Below are 12723 nucleotides of genomic sequence, written 5' to 3' on the forward strand. Positions count from 1 at the left end.
CAGAACACGGAAAAAAATAAACTATACAAATTGAGAACGACGAGTAAAAAAATGATAAAGTGATCAGTAAATACTATCATTCTAAATAGTAATTGCACACGTACCTTAAGCGCCAAAGCACTGAGGGTGCTTTATGATCGCTCTAAATTTTTTTTCATTTATGATTAAAAAACGTGAATAATTACAGAATAAGTATAAAAATTTATTGTCTATGCAAGAAAAAATACTCTTTGTACTTTAAAAACCGTAACTGATACTTAGAAAATTGACTACACGTATTATAAAATTTATTATTTGGAATGTTAAAATTCCCCATATTGACATCCGGGTTCCGGGTTATAATTTCGAACACTAATTTTTAAAGTTTATTTTTTTCCGTGAAGATATTAATTGATAAGCTTTAAAAAAAAAGAAATCACTTATTTTGCATCCAATTAAAGGCTTGCGATTTGCGTCTACATCACGCGTTGGACACGCGTGTTTTGGTGCAACGTGTCGCACATATTTTGCAGCGATTGGTTACCATCAATAGTTAGGATCTAAATTTAGCAGGCACACGTTCTAATAGCGATGAATCGTGCCGATGTGTTATTGTCCCGAATCAAAATATATATTGCCGGTGTATTGAAGCGTAAGCGAAGTGTATTTAGTGTATAGTAGGCAATAGACTCTTTTGTCAATTCCCAACAGGGAGAAACTATTGAATGCTATGGATGTATTTGTGTACTTATATACATACATATGAACCCTTTGGTGTTTCCACGGTGCTTAGAGATTGCGTTGGTTGGCTTTTTTACCCGATAGTGGATGCTGGATCACGCAGATCAATTAAACAAGCTCGCGGTACGGTGCGAGTGCCGGCGAACGATCAAGCAAGAGAGAGAAAGGAAGATAAGGGTATGGGATTGTTTCGGACCTCGACACGTGGCCTGGACAATGATAGGGACTTCCCTATTATATATCCAGCATCATCAATTGCCATTCGTATTTCTGTCCCAGTCATATATTTTGAATGGTTATATAATTTTATCTCTATCGTTGACTCTTTCTCGTGTTCTCAGATACTTAACTATACGCGGAATGACTGAGGCGCGCGCCCCCTCTAAAATACCAAAGGCAAACACGAATGAGTCGACGATTCAGTGTGAGACGAGGATAAAAATGACATTTACTCCCTTGTAGAATTGGGCGTGCCTCTCTCACGCCGTGGACGCGACACTGGGCTTTGTGTTTTATTGTCCGGAAATTAATGATCGTCAGGAGGTGGTGCCCGATCGTATACACTATTGCTTTGATGTACAGTAAAGGTGAGCACTTGCGACAGTAATGAGAATTTTTATTGTCATTTTTTTTCGTTTCTTTCCAAATGACTCATTCATAATAAATATAACGAACATTTGCGACTTTTAAAGTGAATAATGAACTATTTTTCGAGCCTCGAACGGAGAATATTTTTTAAAAGTAAATTAAAATAACTCACCATATCCAGGCGCCGTAGATTTTCATCCTCTTCCCGAGTCGAAATTTAAGTCGTAGATTCAACGTTTTGAACGTTCAAATCGTAAATTCAACGTATTGGACGTTGAAATCGTAATTTGAACGTATTGAACGTTGAAATCGTAATTTGAACGTATTGAACGTAAAAAATATAGATTCAACTGTTTAAAAAAAATATATGATCCATAGTAAAAATTAAAAGTTACGAAAAAATGACATATACCAATGCGTAAAAAATAACCTATGGGCTAAATTTAGCTAAAAGCTTTTCCTAAAGTTTGATTGAGTTAATTTTTAGATACTTGCTTATTCAATCAACTAATAAAATCACAGATGATTGGAACTAAGGAAGTTATTAAATTGAGATTGATTTTTGAGAGTCAAATTCTTATTCAATCTTGATATTTTGAGATTTTTGAAAACTATCAGATTGATTTTCATTTGCATTTCAAAAATATGTTGAAGATTTGGAGCTCATTTATGGATTTTTTCAGTAGGCAATTTCATTTTTGGTGCACAATTTCTAGTTGAATATCAAAATTTTTTTGAAAATTTATAAATTTTTTTGAAAATTTGTAAAAATTGTGATAATCAACTTTTTTTTTTTTAATTGTTCATTTTTTTATGTATTTTTCAAGAAAAAAAAATATATCAATAAAATCAAATAGAAATTTCGTTCAAAAAAATTAAAATTAAAATCATTGGCCCCACTTGTAAATATTTATTGGAAAGAGTTTGAACCTTTTGAGTTGCCGCCTTTAAAACATTCAATACGGTCAAACTACGATTTCAACGTTCAATACGTTCAAACTACGATTTCAACGTTCAATACGTTCAAATTACGATTTCAACGTTCAAAACGTTGAATCTACGATTTCAACGTTCAAAACGTTGAATCTACGACTTAAATTTCGACTCGGGAATTAATCTAGATTTTATAACCAAAGGCATCAAAGTAAATTCACTAGTGGCTATCGTTGATGGATGAAGATAGATGTCATGTGTACGCACAAAACCACGTGTATTTTTAAGCTCTATCTCTGTATCTTTTCGGAACCCCTGGTATTGATTTTCAATCGAGAATTTTTAATCTCATTTATTCTCGAACGCATGAAGAAATCTCCGTGAAAAAAATGAGGGCTGGAAATTAAAAAAAAAGAAATCGGAGATTAAAAAGTAATATTTCATTGATTTAGCGTGCTGATACTTATAAAAAGATTGAGCAAAGTAAATAAAAGAGTATTGTATGTTATGCTGAAAAAAAGAAAGAAAAATATGGGAAAGCGTGCGCGGATGCTGGCGACCGCCGACGGCGAGAGACGATTGCCGGAACGACTCGCGTATTGTCGGAAGTTTCATTGGCTGTTTTATGTCGAAAAAAGGAAAAGATAAAAAAGGGAAATCAACACACAAGAGCGAGAGAGACCAGTGGGAGGTTCCGAAATGGAGATGATACCCTATATCTATTCAATCGACTGGCATATTGATATAAAAAGCTATCCGCAATGCCCGAAGGACAGACGCAGATACAAAAAAGAACGAGAGAGAGATAGAGAGAGAGGGAGGAAAAAAGGTGAATAAATTGCCGAACTTCCTGGTAAAGCGAAGCTCTGAGGAAGCGCGGAACCGGTCGTCGGGGTCGTGTGGTACCCAGGGGTACCACAAACTCTGGAGTTGTGTGCAGTAAACCAATAGATCAACAAAGTTTCGAAGTCGGTGGCGCAGACAATCTCGAGCTGCCTCCATACGGCACATCCTACTTGTAGTTGTAGTTGTCGTCGGCGAATATGTCCGAAGAACAGTGCAAGATATCTCACTTTTCATATCAAAACTTTTCGACTAGGGGGTAGGTCGCGCACTCTTTTCGCCGGCGTCTCGTGGCTTCAGCGATTTTCCAAACGAACAATTTTCATTCTCTGATTATCGTTCCATATAAATCTTTGTAGTTTATTTTTAAAAAAACGAAATCGTTATTCAACTCTTACTTTTAAAAACATGATATTTGAATGGCTGACTTAATTAACTCCAGTTTATTTGTGGATTCCAGTGTTAGTCCAATTAAGATATCAAACAATAATTAATTTTATTGTTCAAAGATCAATTAAATTTTTTCTAGGCTAATTTTACTTTAAATATTAAAAAAAAAATCGGTCTATCGGTTGACCCTGCGGGCCAGCCCCAAAACTTCCCGCTGTTTTCGAGCTCCTCGAGCTCGAAAATACTTTAGTGTGCCATTGTTTTAAAAAAAAACCGATTTTAGCATTTCTTTCTCCCACGATATCTCAGGAATGAATTGACCGATTTTGATGGTTGAGGCGGCAATCGACGTATTTTATTGAGTTCTAGAGCTGATTAGATTTTGAAGTTGATCGTATAAGTCGTTTCTGAGAAATCAATAAAAAACTAAAATAAAAAAAAATTTTTAATTCTTATTCTTTGTATAACTTGTAAACTACATGGCCGATTTACCCCAAAATCTAATCAAGACTAAGTTTTGGTGAGCTCTTTCGATCGCCACCAAGTACGATCAAATCGGTTCATCCGTTCCAAAGATATCGTCGGACAAAAAAAAGTTCACACACACACACACACACACACACGCACACGGACGTCCACCCGGGAATAGTCAGAATAGCTTCCTAGGACCTCAAAACGTCGACATCTGATGAAAACTCGATTTTCGAAAATCGGACCGAAACCAATAACTTCCCTTTTTTGAAAATTTGCAATTTTCTTAGCGGGAAGTTAAAAAAATAAAGATTGAGAATATTAACAGATCAGATAAATAAGTACAGTACTCATTAATTACTTGAAACAAAAATTAATTGAGTTTGCAAAAAACAGTGAAAGCCGATAAATACTTGAATGTTTTTAAAAATTGATCGATGGTTCGTTTTAACCCGTTAAGATTCATCATCTTAAATAACGAGATTAGCTGTAACACTTAAATAAATCTTACAGAATTTTTTTTTCATTAAGTAGAAATGAGAAATCTCTAAGATCTGCATAAGAATTCATCCTTAAATAAAAAGCAAACCTGTCGACTAAGTAGTAAAAAATTTATTCATCCATTTCTCCATTAAAGAATTTAAGTAGCAACAAAAAATGAACAATTTGCCATGTACATTATTAAATCAGCAGCAATCACAGTTGTTTATTTTATTTATATATTTTTTCTATACTTGTAAAAAAAAAAAAAAAGTTTTAAATTAAAAAAAAAAAACGAAAGTAAGTAAGAGGGGTGTGGGTAAGTTGAATTTCCTGCACATGGAAAGGTTGTAATAATGTATCAACTACTCTCTCTCGCGTTACGGTTTTCGGTGCTGTCAAACCGGTTATTGATGGTCCAAGTTTGACGAGCATCAGCCGGGGGCTGACCACGGCCTGGTACGAATTCGATGAGCCACCTACGTTGCTAACGCGAATATAATACGCTAGACATTATTCCCCGTACGTCAACGCTCCGACAATGCAGTTTTTATTTTCGAATGAAGGGCGTCGTCGTAAATCCCCCTCACCTTTATCATCATCCACTTATTCTCCTACACTATTATACTCTACTAGTTTAGCTCTACACGTCTTCATCGATCGCTCTATAGCAGTTATAACAATTCGGCATTATTATATCAATACACACAAGGAAACATTCACTTTGACGATTTTTGGATGGTCTCACACCGACATTTGAGGTAATGGCGTGTGCCATAAACGACAAACCCCTCGGTCATGGATAATTTTATCTGCCAAAAAAGATTCTAACGCATTCGTCATTTTTTTACGATACAGTATCATATTTATTGTAGAAAAAAATTTATTTAACCACAAATCTAGTCTAATTTTACTTATAAAGTATCAATCAGAACTGATGTTTATAAATATATATAAATATAAAGTTTGATGACGCAAAAGTGATGCACGTGTGTTTGCTGGCTTTGAATGAAAGCCGGACTTTTGCTTCATCGCCGACCCTATATACTTATATCACACAGTCACCAAACGACCGCGATGTCACCAAGATATAGATTTTTCTGCGTGACCGGTAGCTTTCTGACATTTACCGTAACACACACACACACACACACACACACACGCACGCAGATGCAGACAAACTAAAACTAGTACTGGGTTGCGTAATTCCCGTGAGGGTTAGGCTGCAAAAATGAGCAGAGAGGACATGAGAGTTAGTACTACAAAGTACAGGAATAAGGAGCACGGGATCAACGTGGGCACGTGGCCCACGTGTTTGCCGGGTACACACGGCTCAGTGTTTAGTACACAGAGCACAATACTCTATCGGTTACCAAAACAGCGACACCACGCCGGCATAAGCAATATTTATGTCAGCATAAAAGGGTAAGGGCGGACGCAGCAAAAGAACAACTACTAGCACTATATATTTCTGCCCCACTGGTCTCCAACTCTGGCTGCTGAGACCAAAGCTGCGCTCCAGGAGTGCCCAGTATAGAGCATAGCACAGAATATCATCTGAAAGAGAAAATTATAATAGCAAAGTAAAGTCACTGTCAGCAAAAAATATTCAGCGAACTATGCATCACAATAATAGTTTAACTAAAAGATCGATTGCATGAAATTACTGATGACATGACGACTGACGACTGGTGACTGATGATTGACGACTATTTATTCATTTGCTAACAAAGTTGATGAATGTTAATGTAGTAAAAGTAGTAGTAGTAGTAGTAGTAGTATTTCTGTTTGTTAAATGAAAGAGTTGTTGATGGTAATTCTGAGAATAGTGACTCTAAATGTTTTAAAGTCACTCTGTCTTGCTTTCTTGTGTAGTTTGACTATATTATTTAATTCTGTTGTAAATGAATAGCCGCCGGTGAATAAGACTTAATCTGCGGATTTATAGAAACGTTACGAGCTCAAAGATCAAATCTACTGTTGCACGACTCGCAAATTGTCATTGCGAATGAGGTGCTGGAGGGAAAGGGAAGAGAATTAGGGAGAAGCTAAGTTACTTACTGTACTGCTACTGTCGTATATATGTATAGATATATATATAGAGAGGACGAGTTAGATCACGAAAGATGATGGCGTAGGATCAGACAGACTGCGCTGGCTCCCACGGAGATCGGCCACCAGGAAATGCCTCCCCAAGCATTACACGACTCTGCTCGAGTAACATCTACTGACGTATACTTTGATGTCTTGTTTATTTATTTTTACTTGCCCGAAAGAAATAATATTTTTAGTTGCAGTCATAGTTATACTTCACGTTAAGAAGGAAGTTATTTAGAAAAATATACAGATATATATATTTATAGTACATGTATCTGTTATGTATGAACACAAGAAATATTATTTAACCGTAACCAGTCGAGATATGACAGCGAGAGTTGAATTAGCCACAGAAAAAATACAATGGCTCTTGTATTTTTCATAGATCTAAATACGACCCCTATTTTTTGTCCCCTCAAGTGCAGCAGTGATATACATCGCATACAAATCTGTAACTTCTTCTACTGTTCTTCGAAAGCAATAAAAAATATATATATGAGAATAAAACCTGTTCATTGAAGGTTTATTTTATTTTTTTTTTTTTTTCTTGTGAAAATGAATATTCTTTAGAATAGAGGTGAGGAAGAGAATGAGAAAGGAGTGCGAAGCACATCGACGTCCAAAGTAGAAAAGTTTTTAAGAACCATCAGCAGACTCTTATATATTCTCTAAGAAGATCTTTAAAACTCGATGTCCGCAACTTCTTGTTCTTCTCCTATTCGTTCCCCTTGGTTGATTTTAAATGTGAGACGGCGTGACAAGTCGATTGAAAGTAAAATTTCAATGCTAAACTTATTCTCAACGCTTATATATTCTTAGTTATTATGTATGTATATATATACTGGGTATAACGCACACCTTAAATGAAATAACCAATGAAAATTAATGATGCGTTGATAAAAATAATGAATGAATTGATAAGATTATTCATCTTATTGTTATTTTTTCGAGGAATTGTTCCCGTATTAATTTTATTTTTTTGGGTTATTAAATATTATTATTATAGTGGTGATGGTTATACGCGATAATGTATCCTGAGGCTTTATGTAATTAATAATTGAGGGCTCGTAGCTCAATGAAAATGAAAAGAAAGAGGGGAAAAGTGAAATGATACTTAAATTTCGAGTAAATGTTATTCCCTCTCTGTTGAGCCGATATGAATGCTACGCAAGTTCTCGTAGAGTAACGTAATGGCAATTTACGCGTCCCGCGAGACCAGATAACTTCATATCTTCACGGTAATCATTTATTCTCTCAATAGGGGATGATATTGCCAAATTGAATTAGATAACTAGGAGCAATGCGTCTTCATGTTAAATTTACTTTTAACTTATTCTTCATACGTCTCTTACATCCTCTGATACTTTACTTCCCTGCACTCTCCCACAGATGAAAAAAACATCAGTTAAAATATTACTACAATATTTCAAAACAAAAATTATTTTTCCGTTTCAAAATCTAAACATTTCGATTTTCGACTACACTTCGAAAACTGAAGATTTTAAATGGACCTGAAGATCGGAACGTTTTTCACGCAACGAAAATGAAAATAATTTATATAATTTGAATCTAAAAGTGACTCAAGGGGTAGTACGGGGTGGCCTGGAATTATCGACTGACGTGTGAAACATTTCAGAAATCTAGATCCCGTAGATTTTCAATTTTTATTTTCGTTCCACGAAAAACGTTCCGATTTTCAAATACATAATTTTTAAGATGAAAAAGACTAAAATTTTTTTAGAAGCATTTTCTGAAAATATGGAATGAATTGTAGAGTAGTGTTAAAAAAATGAGCGATAAAAAGAGTTGATGTAATTATGGATGTGTAAAATAAAAAAATCTTGCTTATCATGTCCATCACGGGAATAAATCCCCGAGTGACTGTAGAACAGCGTTGACGAGCTGGCCCCAGGGACAACACACGTCTCTGGCTGTACAAGCTACTCCTGCTGCTCGTATGACTGGAAATCACACCCCGATAAATTGACCCTCCATTGCTAAATACCCTTTGACGCATCAATGGTATAGTATACGTATTCCACAAAAAAAAAAAAGAGGGACACGAAAATCCATGACCGGGGGATTTGAGATTGTTCTTTATAATAATGCACATCACACCATTCTTTCTAAATTTAGACAGAAGAGAGAGTATAGAAAACATATATATATCGAGTATTCCAGCACCCAGAAAAAGCTCATTGATCTTATCCGTCATAAGGCCACGCGTGTAGTCTCGATTTATCGTTGATTGACGATCAGCAGCAGCAGCAGTAGCAGCAGTAGCATCAGACCGGTCATGGCACGACCCCGTTCCATGTGCCGAATCGATCATGCCAGATGAACAATTCAGAGGAAGATGAAAAGTTTCACTAATCCACCTTTTATCAGAAATATTTCATTTAATGATTGAACGATTATTATATCTCTCTTTATGACTTTTCTAATGTCAAAAGTATAAATATCTCTACGTCATCGTCCAGATAAACTTCCAATGACACGACAAACTTATACGCTCGCTTGCAATCCTGAATTTAATGACTCTTTTAACTTTAGGCTTTTAAGAATCAAATGTTACTTTTTTTACGGATGACTATATTTCATTTAATATTTTTTTAGTTTAAAAATCGGAGTGGGAGTAGTGAATAGTCGGTATCAAGGACGGCGACCCGCATGTTTTTTCTAGTCTAATGTTTTGTGTGTAGGGTAAAACACACTACAGTTGAATGTAGTCGGGAGAACAAAGCATCGTGTTTTGTTACGAGCACACGATCGTCGACACGTGGCCGAGATTAATGTGTTTTGATTTTTAGACTCCAAATTTTATCCGCGCCCCGGTTTATAAGCCTTCGATGTTATATTGTGTGTGAGTTTCAATAACGATGCATCATCATAGTACGTCTGCTGAACGTTCGTGTACATACACCATTGAGTTTATAAATAGTGTACCTTAAATTGTTCAAGGTGCCAGATAGCCCCCAGCGTTTACTTTTTATTTCACTGTACATATCATTAATAATATATAATTTCGTCACAATAAATGAAATAAATTCATTGACACTTTGATAAATATGTTTAACACTTGAGCTGAAGAAATAATTTATTGGTATAAAATAAATTAAGTTAAATATTTAGCAACTGTTAGACTTTGGCCATGAAGTCGAGTGAAAGAAATATGACAAATAACTGTGGAATACTCAAAAGAGACAGGAGTAAAAGGTAAAAATAAAAACGAGTATAAGGATGTTTAATTGACGAGACTAAGGAGCGCTTACTCGTCGTGTCGGTGCCATTAATTTTGTCGAGTTGGTGACGCGATCTTCTCTCGAGCACGAGATAACAAAGCTTCTTCTTAGTCTTACTCTCTTATATACACTCGTGCTCTATAACCGAGTCAAGATGATACAGAAGCGATAAAATCACACAGTAGTGTGAGGTTTTCTTGATGACAATAATGTCTTCCACTTGCAGGTATGAGTAAAGAGTAAAGAAGTATACAAGTGTGTATATAGAGATAGATATAGATATATATATATATATATATATACTTGGCGCCCTCTTGTTCTCTATGATTTCTCACAAGGTACCAAAGTACTTGAGAACTTGGGTCCGTGGTGGAAAAATAAGTGAGAGAAATGCGAGTATGGCTGGAGGAATAGCAATTAAAAGTATCTGGCACAATCTTTGTTAAACTTTTACCACTTCTTCTCATTCTTATTCTTATTCTTATTCTTATTCTTATTCTTCTTTACCCTCTTCTGCTTCAGTTTCTACTACTTGTTCGTTTTGAGTAGACGCAGTTGAAAGAGAGAAGACATTATTAAAACGTGCTCTCAACCAACCCCAACTAGATTTTCTTTATATATTTATACATATATACTCATTCGTTGGGTTGTATTTATTCTTGTTCTTATTCGTTGTTCTCTTTTCCACAACGCCAGTTGTGGTTATCCGTTTTCCAACTCTTTTGCATAGAGAATACCTCAGTAAGCTGATGCTCGGATTCACAGTCATAAGTATAATCATCTCAGACATCCTTCTTATTACTTATTTCTTTAACTATTAAATAATTTAATCGACAAAAACAATTATACACTCTATTAAAAAATGTTCTTTTTAGAAAATTAACTCGTAATTTCGAACCATTACTTATTAAATTTTTCAAACTGTTGCATTTGAAAGTAAAAATGTTTAAGCAATGAAAAAAAAGTAGATAAATATCAATGATATGTTTTAAAACAATCCAATTAAAGAACATAGAGAGCATGTGGGTAAAGAGCAAGTATTTTTGGAATCTATGACTAAAGTAAAGTGGCATTAATAAGAAGAGAGAGACAATAAATGTACCTAGCAAGTTTTCGAGGACTGCGAAGTAATCCCGGCAGTATCAGAGGGACTGAGGAATATAAGATGAAAATACCTGGGGAGTTAGAATAAGAGAGGTCTTACTCGTACCGCAGCAGACTCTACTACTTCGACTTTCTCTTTCTTCGTCGACAATTCCCGAGCTTTGGCAAATGAGACAGCCCCTCAGATCTTTATGTCTATATCTATATAATACCGAGTACTAATACTTGGGCGTTAAAACTTGAGACAAAGAACCCAGCGAACTGATCTGACTTGTTCAAAATCGTCCGAGTAATTTGCATTAATTTCGGGGATTCATATGCATTAATACTTACAAAAAGAATAGAGTTAAACTTTATTTCTTGATATTTATAAAATAAATGTATACATTAACAGTATTAAAGCCATGTGACAAAGCACGATGTTAATCTCCCAATTAGCGAGTGCTCTCCATTTTCAAACCCGAGCTTACATCACCTCAGACCTCAAATTTGATTCAACCTCTTATATGAGACACAAGTAGACCTACATACATCTGACTAACACTCTCATCAAGCTTCTACACCCTTGACTATATAAATAAAGCAGTAGCAAGTGTAACGAGAACCTCAGTAGAAGCAAAGTAAAGAGACACAGACGACAGACACTTGCAGCGTCATTTCGATTGGAGGGAATTGAACGCAATAAAAGTCTACTGCTTACCAAGGGTTGGTTGGTTGGTTGGTTGGTAGGCAGGCTAGCTCTTTCGTAGTTCTCTTCTCCAGCAAAAGAAAGAGTATAGATACACAAAAGAATGGTTTGAGAGTATGAACGAGAGGAAAAAAATAAAATAAAAGATACGAGGAATGAGAAAACGTCTGGGTCGCGGCGGCAGCGGTGGCAGAGGACACAAGAGGGTGCTGGTGAAAAAGGGGGTGGTTGGTTAGAGGCAGAGGTGGTCGAAGATGGTTACGCGATGTTCGAAAGAGGGCAGAAACGATGAACGGCAGGGAAAGAGGATGAGACGATTCAGGTCTCGCTTTGTCCCCGCGGCTTTGATTTCTTCTCTCTTTACTTGGGTACACGTTTGTGAGAGACAATCGAAAAGGAGACAGAGAGGTTAAATCACGGTATTGCTGAGCTAAAGACGAGGTAGATGGAGATACAAGAGTAAGGTGGATGTGGAGATGAAGGGGAGGAGGACTCGGTGTAGAGTGAGGAACGATATTTACATGCGATTTGCATACTAGTTGATCCCTATTGCTTCCATCTCTAACCAACGAGATGGGGGTTGAATCCTCTGCACGAAGACCTCTCTTTGCTCTACACTGGTAGACTACTCTCACTTCTCCTTCTCATTCTCATTCTCATTCTCTTTATCTATATATGCACGCGTATACCAACTGCATGTATGACTCAAGTGGTGTATGAGTGCATAGACACACACAATAGACACAAAACAATGAGTACAAGTCCTTAACGGCAAAGCGAATTCGAGTCAAGTGCTGGAGGAGCTAGATCATCCCTTAAATCGTGTCGCGCTCGCTCGTTACCTTCACCCTCTCATACACGTACATAACTAACTCAAGTACAGAGAACTGAATATAGTATTATATTATTATGTGTTTGTAAAAACCTGCAATTTGTCCCACAAGTCCTTCTTCACAACTCTTTATCAACTTGTAATGACATATCTTCACACAGGCATCAGAACTACATCGCGTTATAAAAGTTATTTTGTTTATTTTATTCTTGGTTAAATAACGTTTTATTCAAGACCGCTGTAGATACATCGAGCTTACATTTTTATTCTCCTTTGAGGACTGAAATCAAGAGGGAGAGAAATGAAAATGAAGACTTTTAAATTTAACGATTGCG

The 12723-nt window shown here is 36.0% G+C and overlaps 2 long non-coding RNA genes across 3 annotated transcripts in view; one reads left to right on the plus strand and one right to left on the minus strand.

Moving 5' to 3' along the window:
- LOC130667311 (uncharacterized) overlaps nt 1-12723 on the plus strand; it is a 150142-nt gene that overhangs the window by 136281 nt on the left and 1138 nt on the right. The window lies entirely within an intron of this gene.
- The window catches only part of LOC130667310 (uncharacterized), a 37767-nt gene continuing 27019 nt past the window's right edge, over nt 1976-12723 (minus strand). For both annotated transcript variants that reach the window (XR_008989823.1, XR_008989824.1), the window contains exon 4: nt 1976-2637. This is a non-coding gene — a long non-coding RNA (uncharacterized LOC130667310). The remainder of the gene's footprint in view (nt 2638-12723) is intronic.

Source organism: Microplitis mediator, chromosome 5, assembly GCF_029852145.1.
Source record: "Microplitis mediator isolate UGA2020A chromosome 5, iyMicMedi2.1, whole genome shotgun sequence".
In the NCBI taxonomy this organism is placed as follows: domain Eukaryota; kingdom Metazoa; phylum Arthropoda; class Insecta; order Hymenoptera; family Braconidae; genus Microplitis; species Microplitis mediator.